Raw genomic sequence first — 15,447 nt, 5'->3', positions numbered from 1 at the left:
AGCGAAGTGGGAATGATTTTTGATTAGCCACTGAACGTCGGAGAGGCAGAAGGGGGTGACAAGAATGTCAGGTTCTTTTCCTAGGGTTTGTAGGGCTCTATCTCTGCCATTTTTAATCATATTGGTGAGTGCATCCACTTGATTAAAAACTCTGGGTGCACCACCCATCGGGGAATGGAGCCGTTCCAGCACCCCCTGTCACTGGTAAAGGGCTCCCACAAGGGTGGGGGAGGAGTTAAAAATAAGGAGATGTGCAGGTATTCTTGGGTCATATATAGCAAGAGCCATATCTTTTAGGGCTGAATTGACAGATTTTAGGGCTTGGATGGCTTCTGGGGACAGTATCCTTGGGGAGGAGGGACTTTTATCTCCTTTCAGGAGGTTAAAGAGAGGTTGAAGGGTGCTTGTGGGGAGGTGGAGCCAGGGTCGAAGCCAGTTAAGGTTTCCCAAAAAGCTCTGGAGGGAGGCAAGAGTCAATTTTTGAGGGAAGGTAAGGGTGGGTTTGAGGGGCGTATTGAAGTAAGGAAAATCTCTGTTCCTAAAAATGCAATGGGAAGAATAAGTTGGATTTTGTGAGGGGCTATTTTGAATCCTAGGGCAGGTAAGGAAGGTATTAGCTGGTCTTTATGTTGTGAGGGGGAGGTAGACTCATCCCCCCATAAAAGAATGCCATCCATGTAATGATAGACATTGAGTCCTTTGTCCAAATAGGGTTTTAATGTAGTGGCTACAGCCTCCTGGCAAATCGTAGGACTGTTAGTCATTCCCTGGGAAGAACAGTCCATTCATATTGTGAGGCTGGGCCAGAATTATAATGGGGGCACTGAGAATGCAAAGCATTCACAATCCCAGGGGTGGAGAGGGATGGAAAAAAACAGTCTTTTATGTCTATTGTTAATAGGGGAACATTGGCAGAGATGGCTGAGATGTGGAGTAGCCCCCTTTGCTGGGAGCCCCAGATTCACATGATTTTATTAATTGCCCTCAAATCTTGTAATAGTCTCCACCCCCTGAGCTCTTTTTTAAAGCAAACACAGGGGTGTTCCATGGACTGTGGGAGGGGCGGATGTGTTGTAGAGATAGCTGCTCCTCTACAAGTTCTTTGAGGGCTCTAAGTTTCTCCCTTGATAGAGGCCACTGTGGGACCCAAACAGCTTTGTCGGAGAACCAATCAAGGCAGGGAGTATCAAATCTGACAGTGGCCTCTAGAATTGGGGGTGATTTGGAGGGGGATTATTTGGGTCTCCTTGGGTACTTTTTTTTTCATAAGTAGTATCTTCTATCTTAATGTGGTCTTTTTTCTGGTTGGGTAGTAAGAACCACATCTAGGGCCTGTAAGATATCTCTCCCCAAGAGATTGGTGGCCACTTGAGCCACCAGGGGGTGTATGAGGACTGCAACCCCTTGCAGGTCTTCCCACCTATAGGTCTGTTTGGTGATACATGCATGAGAGGTACCCCCCTATGCCTAGGAGCTGGGGCCCAAGGATCAATTGCCAGTCTTTTGGGACTTCTAGCTGCCTTAAGATTGTCCGAACTGCCCCAGTATCAATAAGACACTTGAATGGCTTATCATCTATTTTAATGGTTAACTTTGGGTGGGAGCCTTCTGAGATACTGGAAACCCATCAGGCTTCTACAGGAGTAGTTGTCCCTCTTTCTGTCGGGGCTGAGGGTTGCCCCACTTGAAGTTTAAAGACATTAGTGACCATCCTTTTCATATTAGGCGGTACAGTATCTCCTCCAGTGGAAACCTTTTCTACAACAGGACAGATCGCCTTAAGGGGATTGGAATCTGTTATATGAGGGGAGTTTAGTGGGCATTCGTCCCTCCAATGTCCTGCCTGTCCTCATTTGAAGCAGATTCCTTCTGTTTTTACTGCTGCTACAAATGCCTGAGCTACTGGTGCAACCTGGTGTGATGAGGTTCTTATTTCTTGGGTCGCCACAATCCACCTGTCAGGATGCTCTTCCTGGAGACCCTGGCAAGTTAGTCTAGATTCTGAAGTCATGCCCTCCCAAACAATGTTTTTAAGGAGAAGGTCCCTAGCTGTGGGGTTAGAGATTTTTTTTTCTAAGCTCATTTTAGTTCTGAGAATAAAATCGGATAGGGATTCTCCAGGCTTCTGATGGAGGGAGAGCAGAGAGTATGTGGGGTCTTGTGACTCTCAGGGTGGAGCTAGCCTGTTCCAGGCCTGATTGGCACAGAGGCGGACCTGTTCCTAGTACCCCGCGGGCTGAGTTGCCTGCTGTGCTCCAGTAGAGAAATCTTCCTGGCCAAAGAGCTCTTTAAAACTCCATGGGATGTCATCACTGCTCTCCTGGTTTTGCCTGACTTGTTGAAGACATTCATCAAGAAAATAGGCTTCCCATTCTAGGTACATTGGGCCAGGAAGAGCAGAACGTCAAATATCTCTCCAATCTTGGGGTTATTTAAGTTGGCAATATGGCTCTGCAGGAGAGATTTTGTCCAGGGTGCATGAATGCCATCTTCTTTCACTGCTTGCCTGAGTTCTTTTAGGTCTGAGGCTTGGAGTGGGTACAAGTTAAGTGGCTTATCTCAAGTAGGGTTGATATTAACTGGGAATGCTTGAGTAGTTTGAGTTATGGGCTCTGTATCAGACTCCTGAGTAGCATGAGAGGCAGGGTTAGCTTTTGTATGAGAGTCCCTGAAATTGCAAAGCTGTTGAGTGATAGATGGTGGAGTATAAGGGACTATGGAGTTTGGCAGGGTTTTATCTGCAGGTTCTGAAGGCCTCTCACTCTTGAAGCTTGGAGAAGGGGGAGAGGATTTATCTCTCTTTGGTTGGGAAGTAAGGGGGGGAGGCAGGCAAGAGCTCCTTTGGTATTTTAATAGAGCCTTGCCTTTGGATGGGGGAGGGGGGTAGGAAGGGCAGATGGCCTGTTTGGCATTTCCTCTAAGGCATAAGGTGTAAGAGGTGGGTAGATGGATTTTATCTCTCTTATTAATTGGGTAAGGGCTGTGAGGTCTGAACTAAGGTGATTTGGGGGACCTTGATCTTTGGTTTCCTTTGGCTGAGGGATGTCAAAAGCTGTATTTTTCTCAGTCTGTCCTATTTTAGAGGGCCATATACATTACCGAATCACAGCTAAGATTGGCAAAAAATCATGAGGAAGCCTTTTTCCTTCTTGGCTATTTCTGTTTTTGATAAGGGAAGCTACTCTCCTCCATGAATCTGCACTGAATATATTGTCCTCAGCCTTGCATGGGGCTATCTGGAGGACTTCTTCCCAAAACAGAGAGGCTTGTTTTTTTAGTTATTTTTACTCCTTGGGATTCTAGTAGGGCCCATATTTGTCTGACCTAGGGTGTTTTTTTATGTGATGTTAAATTGCCCATGACAGAAAAGAGGAGAAGCGCTTTGTTCAATGGGAACATTCCTTCGGCTTGATGGCCTCAGGGGATTCCCAAAAGCCCAAAATGCTAAGCCTGGTTGCAGATTTTGAGATATCCTGGTGACCACCCTATGGCTTTTAACTGGTCGCTGCATTACCAGATTTTTTCTTTTTTGTTTTAAAGAGAGTCTAGATAGAGGGTCTTTGTCAACACCCTTTGTGGGCTGTTGGGATTTAAGCAGAGGTCAGAGGAACCTTCAACCACCACCAGAGGGTAGCTCTGGCCAGGAGGCATCAATTGTTCCTTCGGTTTATTTACATCTGTGTGACAGCTCTGACCGAAAATATAGGAGGAAGTAATAGATTGTTCGTCTCCAGGGTTGGGGGCTTAACTTCTGGTGGTATTAGTTTTTGCAGCATTTTTCAAGCTCACGATCAGGGAAGCAGAGCAGAATGGAGACAGGGCACCCAAGCACAGCTGGCAGCTTTGGCGCAGAGGCTTGGCGCAGAGAGGCCGGCAGCAGCTCTGGTAATTCCTCGAGGGTTGGGTGGCTCGGTTCTTGTAGTTGCATGGGTGTTCAAACCTCCATGATGGTCGCGCCAGCTGTGGGACCATTTCCAGATGGACCCCAAGAGGATCTCTGGCTGGGCTGAGGACAGGGTGCGATCAGCAGCTGTCTGCAGGCAGCCCGAGATGGGTGGTGAGCAGGCAGGGAGAGTTCGCTGCTGCCCTGCACCCAAACCGCTTCTCAGCGCCTCTGAGGCAGCGCACAGAGAGGGGAAAAGTGTTACTCCTCTTTGAAGTGCGCAGGCTGGCCAGCAATGGGGAGGAACCATGACAGAAACTCTCCAACAGTGAGAAGGATCTCACACACATTTACTTTTGAGCTTGGACAGTATATACTGTTTTTGGGGTGGCAGCAGGTAACCCCTATTTGCTTGGTCTGAGTGCTTGGGAATGTCTCATCTGCATGAAGGTGCTACTCCTACGTGACCACTGGCCATGGACCTCTCCATGGGAGGGGCTGTGGGGAGCTGAAGCTGAGAGCCAGATGACTTTGGGGAGCTCAAATCACCTCCCATCCTAATGGCCTTCTTCAGACCAAGGTGCCGGGGCTTCCAGAGCTTTTTACCATGCTTTATGTCCTTTTCTCATAGCCCACTGCCCCACAATTTAGTTCCCAGATAAAAAACCATCCAAACTTTATATTTATAATGAGCATTAGTCAACACTAGTGCTGGGAAGATATCTGAAGTGGAAACTTCTGGTTTCTTTGGAAAGTCAGTTTGTCTGATGGTGTTTTTCCGAGGAAAACATGTGAAGGTGTATTTTCCTGAAGCTGACATAAGTGAAACAATGTTTTGCTAATGCAGTCACATGAAAGGATGAACGATGAAGGATACTTTCCTAATGACATACATATATTGGTTCACCCAACATGCATTGTTGAGCTCCATTTGTCATGACTTCATTGAGAAAAACACACCAAAAAACTTCTGGTGGTGTGCTGGTGGGTTCTTGTCACCTCTGTAGACTCAGGCCAATTTCACAGTGATGGCTGATAACAGATTCACATGGAGTTTTGCTAAGACAGACTCACATGCTGAGGCAAAACATGTGGTGAGGTAAGATCCATGGAACACACTCAATGTTTAGAGGGAGTGTGAATAGGACTCAACTGTTAGAAAGGCTAGCATGTAGAGCTAGCTTTGCAAAACTTCTTGGTCTTGAGTCTTTACTGATCTTCTCTTCATTGAGAGAGGCACATCCAAGAATTTCTACTGGCATCCCTGGTGGTCCTAATCATCCTGTTGACTTGTGCCCAATCAGGTGAGGCCTGTCTATGTCATGAAACCACTAATGACTCATATTTGCTATCCCAAGGCTATTAAACTGGACTGCAGCTATGTTCATAAAGTATTTGCAAGTAAATTGAGCTCAATCCTCTGAACTGAACTGCTGATTGCTTATCAACACAGATGGGATTTGCTCCAAAGAACAATATCTAATCATATCTACTACCCCTGTATCCTAATAACCATTTTTATCCATTACTTCTAGAAGCAAGTTAAAATATTTAGGAACTTTTATTAAAAGTAGGGTTGAGAAAAATTTAATCCTACAAATATTTATCCTCTATGCTATTAAGTCTACTTCTTTATTAATAAAGCCAAGTTAAAATTTGCCATGTTTCATCTGTGAATCTCTTAACTCCAATTGTTCAGCCCTCATGGCTATGTTTTCTCAGTTAACCTACCCCAGAGTACCTTCCTCCTTTCATCACCTTCTTCTCTTTATTTTTTTTCTCCTCAGATCTCAAGCCTGGGAACTCCAAATGCAATTACGTCTTTCCTGTACAGTTATTAACTGTCAGCATCTTTATTTAAGCAATAGTTCAAAATTGAGTATCAAGGTGACATTGAATGTACAGATTCTCTCATCCCTGGAAGCAATCAGGCCTTGGAGACCAGTAGCTAGCATCGCAATACACAGCACAAGACCATACATCAACAATTTGCCTTTTTGTCTAAATAAGAAGACTCTTTCTCTTTAATAATAATTAGCATTCAGAAGGAACAGTTAAGAAACAAATTATGTAATTTTTAAGTAAGAGTTACATTCAAATAGTCCAGTTTGTTCATATCTGGTAACTTAGAAAAAAAAGTATTTTATTATCTATCCTGGTGAGTTTAGAGTTTTGCCTCTAAATCAATTTCCATCCAAATTTGTAAATTAACTTAAAAACATCTTCTTATACCTAAGAATCTTCCTAAATGATAAACAACTTAAGTTTAATTGTGAGACTTAGCTAGTCTTCAACCCCATTAAAGACCTGAGAAAGAATAAATATTATATGAGTATGTAGAAAGTTCAGGGTCTTATAGAGACAGCTGAATTCCTGGAAGTCTCCAAAGTTGCCTTTATAATATTGAAACATCCATTTTAGCATTTTAGACCAATATATCTGACAGACTGTAAGTGAAGTAGTAATTATGAAGTACTAGTTTACTCTCTTTGGGCTTAGCAACGGAATATCTGCACATCATTCTGTCTGCAGATGAAGTTAGGTCATTTTTTTGACCAGTGGCTTGCTTGCCACGGTAGAAGCAACTGCACATGGAGATTCTTTATGCTAATCATTTCTTTGGAGTAGAATGGGGCTGCTATGAGGATCAGACATGTCTCATGGTCAAAGAACTTTAAATAATACAATAAATTTCAATGTCATATTCTGTGAATTGGTAATGCTTTTGAAGACCATCTGTCTATTCATAGCACATCTGAACATGCAAACATTGCCTGTCTCCAGCTACCTATTATTTATTCAATTCAGGATGCATATTTCATTTGTGATCTAGAAAAATATCTGATATGACCATGAGTTTGACTGTCTGACTATTAACTTGTATTAATTATCTTTAACAGTTTATAATATCAGCTATTAAAGGACTGAGATTAAATCTTGTATTCTTAAAATGAGTTGTATATGCATAGTACCTATACAAGGGTTGAAACATACATATGTCATGTTGTAACAAAATTAATCTTATCAGTATGCAGAGATTTATATCAATGTAAACCTTAAATCTGTATCAATGTGTAAAATTATGTACAAATGTATCAAAATATAACCTCAATTGTGCATCAAAAGATAAAGATCTCTACCAGTGTAGAGATCTTTATGGCTATAAAATATTTTTTAGTTCAAGAGTACATTCAACAATTTAAGCCTATTTGTCTAATTTGTTTCTTTTCAATCTCCTTTCCCTTACCAAAGAAAAAAAAGTAGGATAAACGTGGAAGCCCACATTTATAGTGCCCTCATACTCGTGTGACACCCATTATCAAGTTAGCTCTCATGAGTTCTCCTGTTGGAACCACCCAGTCCCAGGAGACAAGCTGGTTGCTCAGAGTAACTTGATATTCTATCCCATATTAGATCTTATAAGCATAGCTTCTTTCTGTTCTAAAGATTTCAGTTGTGCTGTTAACTTATTTGTATGATATCTCTTCTGTCTCTTTATGAAGGCACTTAGTGCTATGAGTTTTCCTCTTAATACTACTTTCCTTGTATCCTATAAGTTAGGATGTGTCCTCATTTTCATTCAATTCTGTAAAGACTCTTTATTTTTTACCTTACCAAGTTATTATTGAGCAGGAAGTTGTTCAGTTTCTATGAGTTTGTGGGCTTTCAGTTTTTTTGGTTGCTATAGAAGTCTAGCCTTACTCAAGTGGTGATATGATAGAATACATAGGATTATTGTTTCTGATGAGGCTTGTTTTATGTCCTATTATGTGGCCAATTTTGGAGAAAGTTGCATAAAATGTTGAGAAGCCAATTGTATGCTCTTATTTTGGGGTGAAATGTTGTGTAGGTATCTGTTAAATCCATTTGGTTCATAACATCTATTAGTTACATTGTATCTCTGTTTAATTTCTGTTTCAATGACCTGTCAATTAGTGAAAGTGGGGTCTTGAAGTCTCCGACTATTATTGTGTGAGGTTCAATGTATATTTTGAGCTTCAGTAACCTTTCTTTCATGAATGTAGGTGCCCTTATGTTTGGGGCATACATATTCAGAACCGAAACAACCTCTTTGTGGATTTTTATCTTTGATGAATATGTAATGTACTTCCTCATTTAATTTGATGACTTTTGGTTGAAAGAACATTTTATTTGATATTTGAGTGGCACCTACAGCTTGTTTCTTGAGACCATTTTCTTATAACACTTTTTTTTCCAGCACTTTATTCTGAGGTAGTGTCTTTCTTTGTCATTAATGTATGTGTCTTGTATGCAGCAAAATTCTGGATCTTGTTTGTGCATCCAGTCAATTAGCCTATGTCTTTTTATTGGTGAATTGAATACAATGATATTGGAAGATTTTAAAGACCAACGATTGTTATGTCCTGTTATTTTTGTTGCTGGAGGTGGTATTAAGTGTGTATGATTCTCTTCTTTGGTTTTGTTGTGGAATGTTCAGTTTCTTGTGTTTTCTTGGGTGTCGTTGCCTTCCTTGTGTTGTAGATTTCCTTTCAGTATCCTCTGTAAGGATGGAATAGTAGAAGTATTTGTTAGAATTTGTTTTTTTCATAGAATATCTTGTTTTTTTCAATTATGATGATTTAGGGTTCTGCTGGATATGGTAACCTGGGCTGGCCTTTGTGTCTGGATAATATCTTTCCATGATCTTCCAGATTTTTGAGTCTCTGTTGAGAAGTCTGGTGCAATTTTGATAGGTCAGCCTTTATATTTTAATTGATCTTTCCCCTTTACATCTTTGAATATTTTTTACTGTTCTGGACATTATGTGTTTTGATTACTATGTGACAGTAGGATTTTCATTTCTGGTCCTGCCCTTTTGGTGTTTTGTATGCTTCTTGTACATTTACGGCCATCTCTTATATTAGGTTAGAGAATTTTATTTTATAATTTTGTTGAAGATGTTTTCTGGCCCTTTGATCTGGGATTCTTCACCCTCTTCTATTCCTATTATTCTTTGGTTTGATCTTGTCATTGTGTCCTGAATTTCCTGGATGTTTTGCACTTTTTACACTGTATTATATTTGATCAATGTGTCAGCATTTTTCTATCGTATCTTCTATGCCTGAAATTCTCTCTTCTATCTCTTGTATTTTGATGGTGATACTTGCATCTGTAGCTCCTGATCTCTATCCTAATTTGTCTATCTCCAGGGTTACCTCCATTTGTATCTTCTTTATTGTTTCTATTTCCATTTTTAGTTCTCGGACCATATTTTTTTTTTCAATACCTTCACCTGCTTGATTGTATTTTCCTGTATTTTGTTAAGGGACTTATTTGTTTCATTGTTACAGGCTGTGTTTTTCTGTATTTCTCTAAGCAAGTTATTTATATCTTCCTTAAAGGCCTCTATTATCTTCATGAGATGTGTTTTAGGACATTATCTTTCTTTTCAGGCATGTTAGGATATCTTGGGCTTGCTGCTGTGGGAGAACTGGGTTGTGATGGTGCCAAATTGCATTTATTTCTGTTGTTTATGATTTTGTGCTTGCCTCTGGTCATCTAGTTATCTCTGGTGTTAACTGGTCTGGGTGTCTGACTATAGCTGTCTTCCTTGGAAGCATTCAGAGCTGAGTTACCTGAGTGACAGTAGGTCTGTCTCCTTGGAGGCAGGCAGTGTTGTCTCTGGTTACAATAGGCCTTCTGTGTTCCCAATTACTGAGAACCTCCTTAGGGTTGTACAGGCTGTGTCTCTGGCTGCTACAGACCTCCTAGGAGGCATGTAGGGTGTGTAGTTGTTTACTGTGGACTTCCTTGGAGGTTCAAAGGCTGTAGCATCAGGGTGAATATCAGGCCACCTATCTGTCTGGGTGGGGATGTTGAGCAGAAGTAAAGTGGAGCTGTGTCTTTGGTTATTGCGAACCTTTAGGGAGGCACACGTGCTAAAGCAAGTGGGGTCAGAAGCAGACCAGAAGGAAAGTGGAGCTCAGGGACAGATTGGGGAGTGGGTAGGTATTACATCAGCTGTGTTCCATGGTTGTCAGAGCTGGCATGGATATTTGGTTGAGATTCTCACCTGTGTCTTCCGTTACTGTAGACCTCCTGGGATGCATACAGGTTTGGGGAGGAGTCGAGCCACTGATCCTGCCTAAATCTTACACCTTAAGATTACGTTTGCTGAACATCTGATTGTGTTATCCACAAAATCCCAGTTCTACCTAATTCTATTTTCTGTGCAGTTTTATAGTGTGTGGCACATTGACACCTTGCTTATCACTATGCTTAGTGTCCTATTTTATGGTCCATGCTTCTCTGATAATTACAAAGTATAATATTTTTACATTTATCGTTGTGACTGTTTACTTTTCGTTCTCATAGAAAACTGCCTTACACATGATTGACAATATTTTTTGAAAATTATGCCATCTTTCCAACTTGGTCCATTATACCTGACATGTCCAATCTTGTTTTAGCTCTTTCTGATCTGGAGATTTTGGCCCGATCAATCACATTTATTTTGGCTGGCTATGAGACCATACACAATGGTCTTTCCTTTATTATGTATACACTGGCTACTCACCATGATGTCCATAAGAAACTCCAGCAAGAAATTGATGCAGTTCTGCCCAATTAGGTGAGTAGATAGCATCTCAAGTAAGGAATAGATCAAACCTCAACAAGAAACATTTCTTCCACACATATATTGAAAATGAGGATAAATAGAGTAAGCATTAGTTCTTTCACCAATCAATAATGAAAATCTAAGTGCAGAAAAAAAGTAATATTCAGACAATAGTGTTCATAAAAAAAAGAATAATCATTCTTTTTAATGATCTCTTATCTCTTATCTCTTGCCAAAATGAAACACTCCAAAAGCAAGAATAAAATCTCTAGACTTTAAGTATGATCATTTAACAATCAATCACCTTTTACATTTTACTTAATTTATATAATTGCTTTGCCTGAATGTGTATTTATCATCATGTTCATGCCTAGAAGCTAGGGTGACTAGAATCATAAAACAGATGTCCTAAAACTAGATTTATAGCAATTGTGATCCATCATTTTGGTACTGGGCAACAATTTTTTGTCCTTTGTAAGTGAAAACAGCACTCTTTTTTTTTGGATCAGGAATGTTATTTTATTACCATATATTAACATTCTGGTTTTTTTTTTATTTTTTTCATAATTTATTTTTTCTCAAATCATAATTCATTCACACAGGGGTTATAAACACAGAAAGGCAGGATGTGGGGAAGGGAATGACACTGGAGTGTGGGTGATCAGGGGGAATACAGATATCATCAGTACTGGGTATTGGCTGGGTGAAGGTTCAGGGGACAAGTTACTATGACTCTGCCTATAACTCGCTTGTCCTTATCTAAGTTGGTATTGTCTGCCCAGGCTACCTATTTACAAGGTCTATGACTACTCAGGCTTGTAAATTTCCACAAAAGCTGCCTGTTTACATTAGCTTATAGCCACCTGTTTCAATGTTTTTCCACTGAGATCCAAGACTTGGTGTTAGTATACATGTATGACAGGCCTATTGCTAATTTTAGGCCTATGGCTGATTTTAGGCCTTCAGTGTGTAAGCAGGGCTGCCCCTGACACCTCCTCCCTTCTCTAAGTATAGAAGGGCTGTGGCAATTCTAAACTTGTGAAGACGGGGATAGAGACCTGACCTCCAGTATTAGAAAGGGACCTTGTAATGGCTCCAGTCCCCCTGTTGTTGTCCAGTGAGGCATGAGGGACATACCTGTCCCGATGTCTTTTTCCTGTAGAGAGGATACTTTTGACATCAACCCCTATGCAGTTAGGCTTGTCCCTTAGGGAACCCAGATAGAAATTTTTATCTTTTATTTATATTCCCTTGCAGTGCTTAGCCTCACAGCCTACGCAAGAATTCAGATCGCCTGACAGAGGGGGTTCTGGGTGGCCCCTCTCTGCTTGGTCTAGGGGCAGAAGTCCCCCCTTTTAGGTTGGGTAGAGATGTGTTTTGGGAACACCCTGGATAGAGTAACAACCTCATCTTGAGTCTCGTGGTCCTCCATAGCTAACTTATGATAATGTATCTGAGTAGGTTTTGCTACCAAATTATTTACCTGCTGTATCACAGTGTTAGTTCACCTACTTGAGAGCCAGGGACCAGCAGAAAAAAAGCAAAAAGAATCCAAATAATGGTCCCAAGATGGGAGGAAATAGGGTTGACAACCTTGAGGAGGCTGAAAACCAATTCTTGTACCAGCCTCATCTGTCTCTTTCTCTCTCTGATTTTTCTTAGGGCCTTCACTACCTGTTTCATGCTCTCTTTAACCTTCCTTCTCTTCTCTATGTAAAGTCAACTTTCTTCTTCAAGAGCTGTACACAGCCTTTTCTATTGTAATAGAGTAAATCAAGTCCAATAAGGATCTTTGCAATTTTAGGAGGTCTCTTCAGACAGTGAAACGAGGGATTTTTTCAGATTAGTGATGTCAATCTCTAGCTGTTTGATATTCTTGTCAGTGGCCCTTCAAAGGCCTGAGTAGTGTAAGTTTGGAGGCCAGCATCTGGATTAGAACTTCTAACAGCAGACATCATGGGTGATTCATTTTTGCCTGGAAAGGAAAAAGAAGGGAATTCTCAGGGAGATTTCTGTTCCCTGGATGTAAATTGTTATACATCATATTTATGGTTGGGCCTGGCTTTGTGGGGGTATGTATTTTTTTTACTAATCTTTTTGGTAGCCAGTTAGCTGTGCCTTCTGTCGTATCAGACAGGCATATCAATCCTCGGCCCCATAAGGGAACTGGGTCTGGGCCATTCCCTAAAGGGTAAGAGGGTCCTTCCCCATATCTGTGGCAAAGGTTTGTTGGTCTCGGTGGCGCCAAAGGCAGTCAGCAGCAGATTTACCATGAGCTTTCAGCTTTAGAGAGATAAAAATGTACAAGGCATGATAGAGAGTATTTCAGGGGGACTCTTTCTGAGGGGGTACCATTCCACCTCTCTTGTTTTTAAAGCCAATTTTTCAGAGTTCTTGTAAAATCAGGGCAGAAGTGCCAACAGTGGCTCCTTCCACACTTAGAGAGTCATGAAGAACCTATTTAAGGATATATAAATCTATATTAATAATCTTTTGTCAAAGGACTGTTATAGCACAGCTGACAACTAATCGGACTATATATCAATTAGCAATAGCTTCTTCTACTTTTCGTGAGATTACCTCTCTTTTGTCAATTAATTGTTGAGGAAAATTAGGATTTACATCTCTCTTGAGAATATTGAACAGAGACTTAAATTCTATTGTGGAGAGCTTAAAATAGGATCTTAGCCAATTAGGAGCTCCTAGAAACTTTTGAAAATAATTTAAAATAAGTAAACTCTCTCCCTCTCTCTTTTCTTTTAGACCCTTTCTCTCTGTGTGTGGTTTTTTTTTTTATTGGATATTATACGTATTTACCTTTCAATGTTGTCTCCTCTCCCATTCTCCCCCAAAACCCCTTATCCCATACCCCGTCCTCCTAATTTTTGTGCAGTTGTGCTCCAAACATCCTCCCAGTCCCACCTCCCTGCTCTCGAATTTCCACACAGTAGGGGACCCAAACTTTTGAGGACCATGGCCCTCCACTTTCACTGAAGTCTAACAAGGTCACCCTCAGTTCCCTGTACAGGTGCATGAGTCCCTCCCTTTGTGCTCTATGGCTGGCAGTTTAGACTTTAGGAGCTCTGGTTGAAACTTTTGATACTCCTTCTAGAAAGGACCAAAGCATCCACACTTTGGTCTTCCTTCTTCTATGTGAGTTTTATGTGGTCTATACGTTGTTTCTTAGAAATTGTGAACTTTTGTACTAATATCCACTTATCAGTGAGTGCATACCATGTATGTTCTTTTGAGATTGGGTCACCTCACTCAAGATGATATTTTCCAGCTCCATCCATTTGCCTAAGAATTTCATGAACTCATTGTTTTTAATAGCTGAGTAGTACTCCATTGTATAAATGTACCACATTTTCTGCATCCATTCTTCTGTTGAAGGGCAACTGGGTTCTTTCCAACTTCTGGCTATTATAAATAAGGCTGCTATGAACATGGTGGAGCATGTGTCTCTGTTGTATGTTGAAATGTCTTTTGGGTATATGCCCAGGAGTGGTATAGCTGGGTCCTCAGGTAACACTATGTTCAATTTTCTGAGATACCGCCAGACTGCTTTCCATAGTGGTTGTACCAGTTTACAATCCCACTAACAGTGGAGGAGTGTTCCTCTTTCTCCACATCCTCATCAACACATGCTGTCATCTGTGTTTCTGATCTTAGCCATTCTGACTGGTGTGAGGTGGAATCTCAGTGTTGTTTTCATTTGCATTTCCCTGATGACTAGGGATGCTGAACACTTCTTTAGGTGCTTCTGAACCATTCGAGCTTCCTCAGTTGAGAATTCTCTGTTCAGCTCTGTGCTCCATTTTTAATAGGGTTCTTTGATTGTCTAGAGTCTAATTTCTTCAGTTCTTTGTATACCTTGGATATTAGCCCTTTATCAGATGTAGGGTTGGTGAAGATCGTTTCCCAGTCTGTTGGTTGCTTCTTTGTCCTATTGACTGTGTCCTTTGCTTTACAGAAGCTTTGCAGTTTTATGAGGTCAAATTTGTCAATTCTTGGTCTTAGACCACAGGCCATTGGTGTTCTGTTCAGGAACTTTTCTCCTGTGCCTATGTGTTCCAGGCTTTTTCCCAGTTTCTGTTCTATTAGTTTCAGTGTGGTTGGTTTTAGGTGGAGGTCCTTGATCCACTTGGAATTGAGCTTTGTACAAGGAGATAAGTATGGATCAATTTGCATTTTTTTACATGCTGACCTCCAGTTGGACCAGCACCATTTGTTGAAAATGCTGTCTTTTTTCCACTCAATAGTTTTAGCTCCTTTGTCAAAGATCAGGTGACCATAGGTATGGGGGTTCATTTCTGGGTCTTCTCTTCTATTCCATTGATCCTCCTGCTTGTCTCTGTTCCAATACCACACAGTTTTTTACCACTATTGCTTTGTAGTACAGCTTGAAGTCAGGGATGGTGATTCCCCCAGAAGTTCATTTATTGCTGAGAGTCGTTTTCACAATCCTGGGGTTTTTGTTATTCCAAATGAATTTTAAGATTGCTCTTTCTATCTCTGTGAAGAATTGAGTGGGAATTTTGATAGGTATTGCATTAAATATGTAGATGGCTGTTGGCAAAATAGCCATTTTACTATATTAATCCTTCCAATCCATGAGCATGGGAGATCTTTCCATCTTCTGAGATCTGCTTCGATTCCTTTCTTCAGGGGCATGAAGTTCTTGTCATAGAGGTCTTTTACTTGCTTGGTTAGGTTCACACCCAGCTATTCTATATTGTCTGTGTCTATTGTGAATGGTGTCATTACCATAATTTCTTTCTCAGCCAGTTTATCTTTTGAGTAGAGGAAGGCTACTAATTTGCTTGAGTTAATTTTATATCCAGCCACTTTGCTGAAGTTGTTTATCAGGTTTAGAAGTTCTCTGGTGGAAGATTTGGGGTCACTTAAGTATACTATCATATCATCTGCAAATAGTGAGATTTTGACTTCTTCCATTCCAATTTGTATCCCTTTGACCTCCTTG

At 40.8% G+C, this 15,447-nt stretch overlaps 1 pseudogene; it reads left to right on the top strand.

The window, feature by feature from the left end:
* LOC114629894 overlaps positions 1 to 15,447 on the top strand; it is a 41,391-nt pseudogene that overhangs the window by 14,161 nt on the left and 11,783 nt on the right.

The sequence above is a fragment of the Grammomys surdaster genome, unplaced genomic scaffold (genome assembly GCF_004785775.1).
Source record: "Grammomys surdaster isolate TR1022 unplaced genomic scaffold, NIH_TR_1.0 320, whole genome shotgun sequence".
Lineage (NCBI taxonomy): Eukaryota > Metazoa > Chordata > Mammalia > Rodentia > Muridae > Grammomys > Grammomys surdaster.
This window is presented reverse-complemented; position numbering and strand designations above follow the sequence as displayed.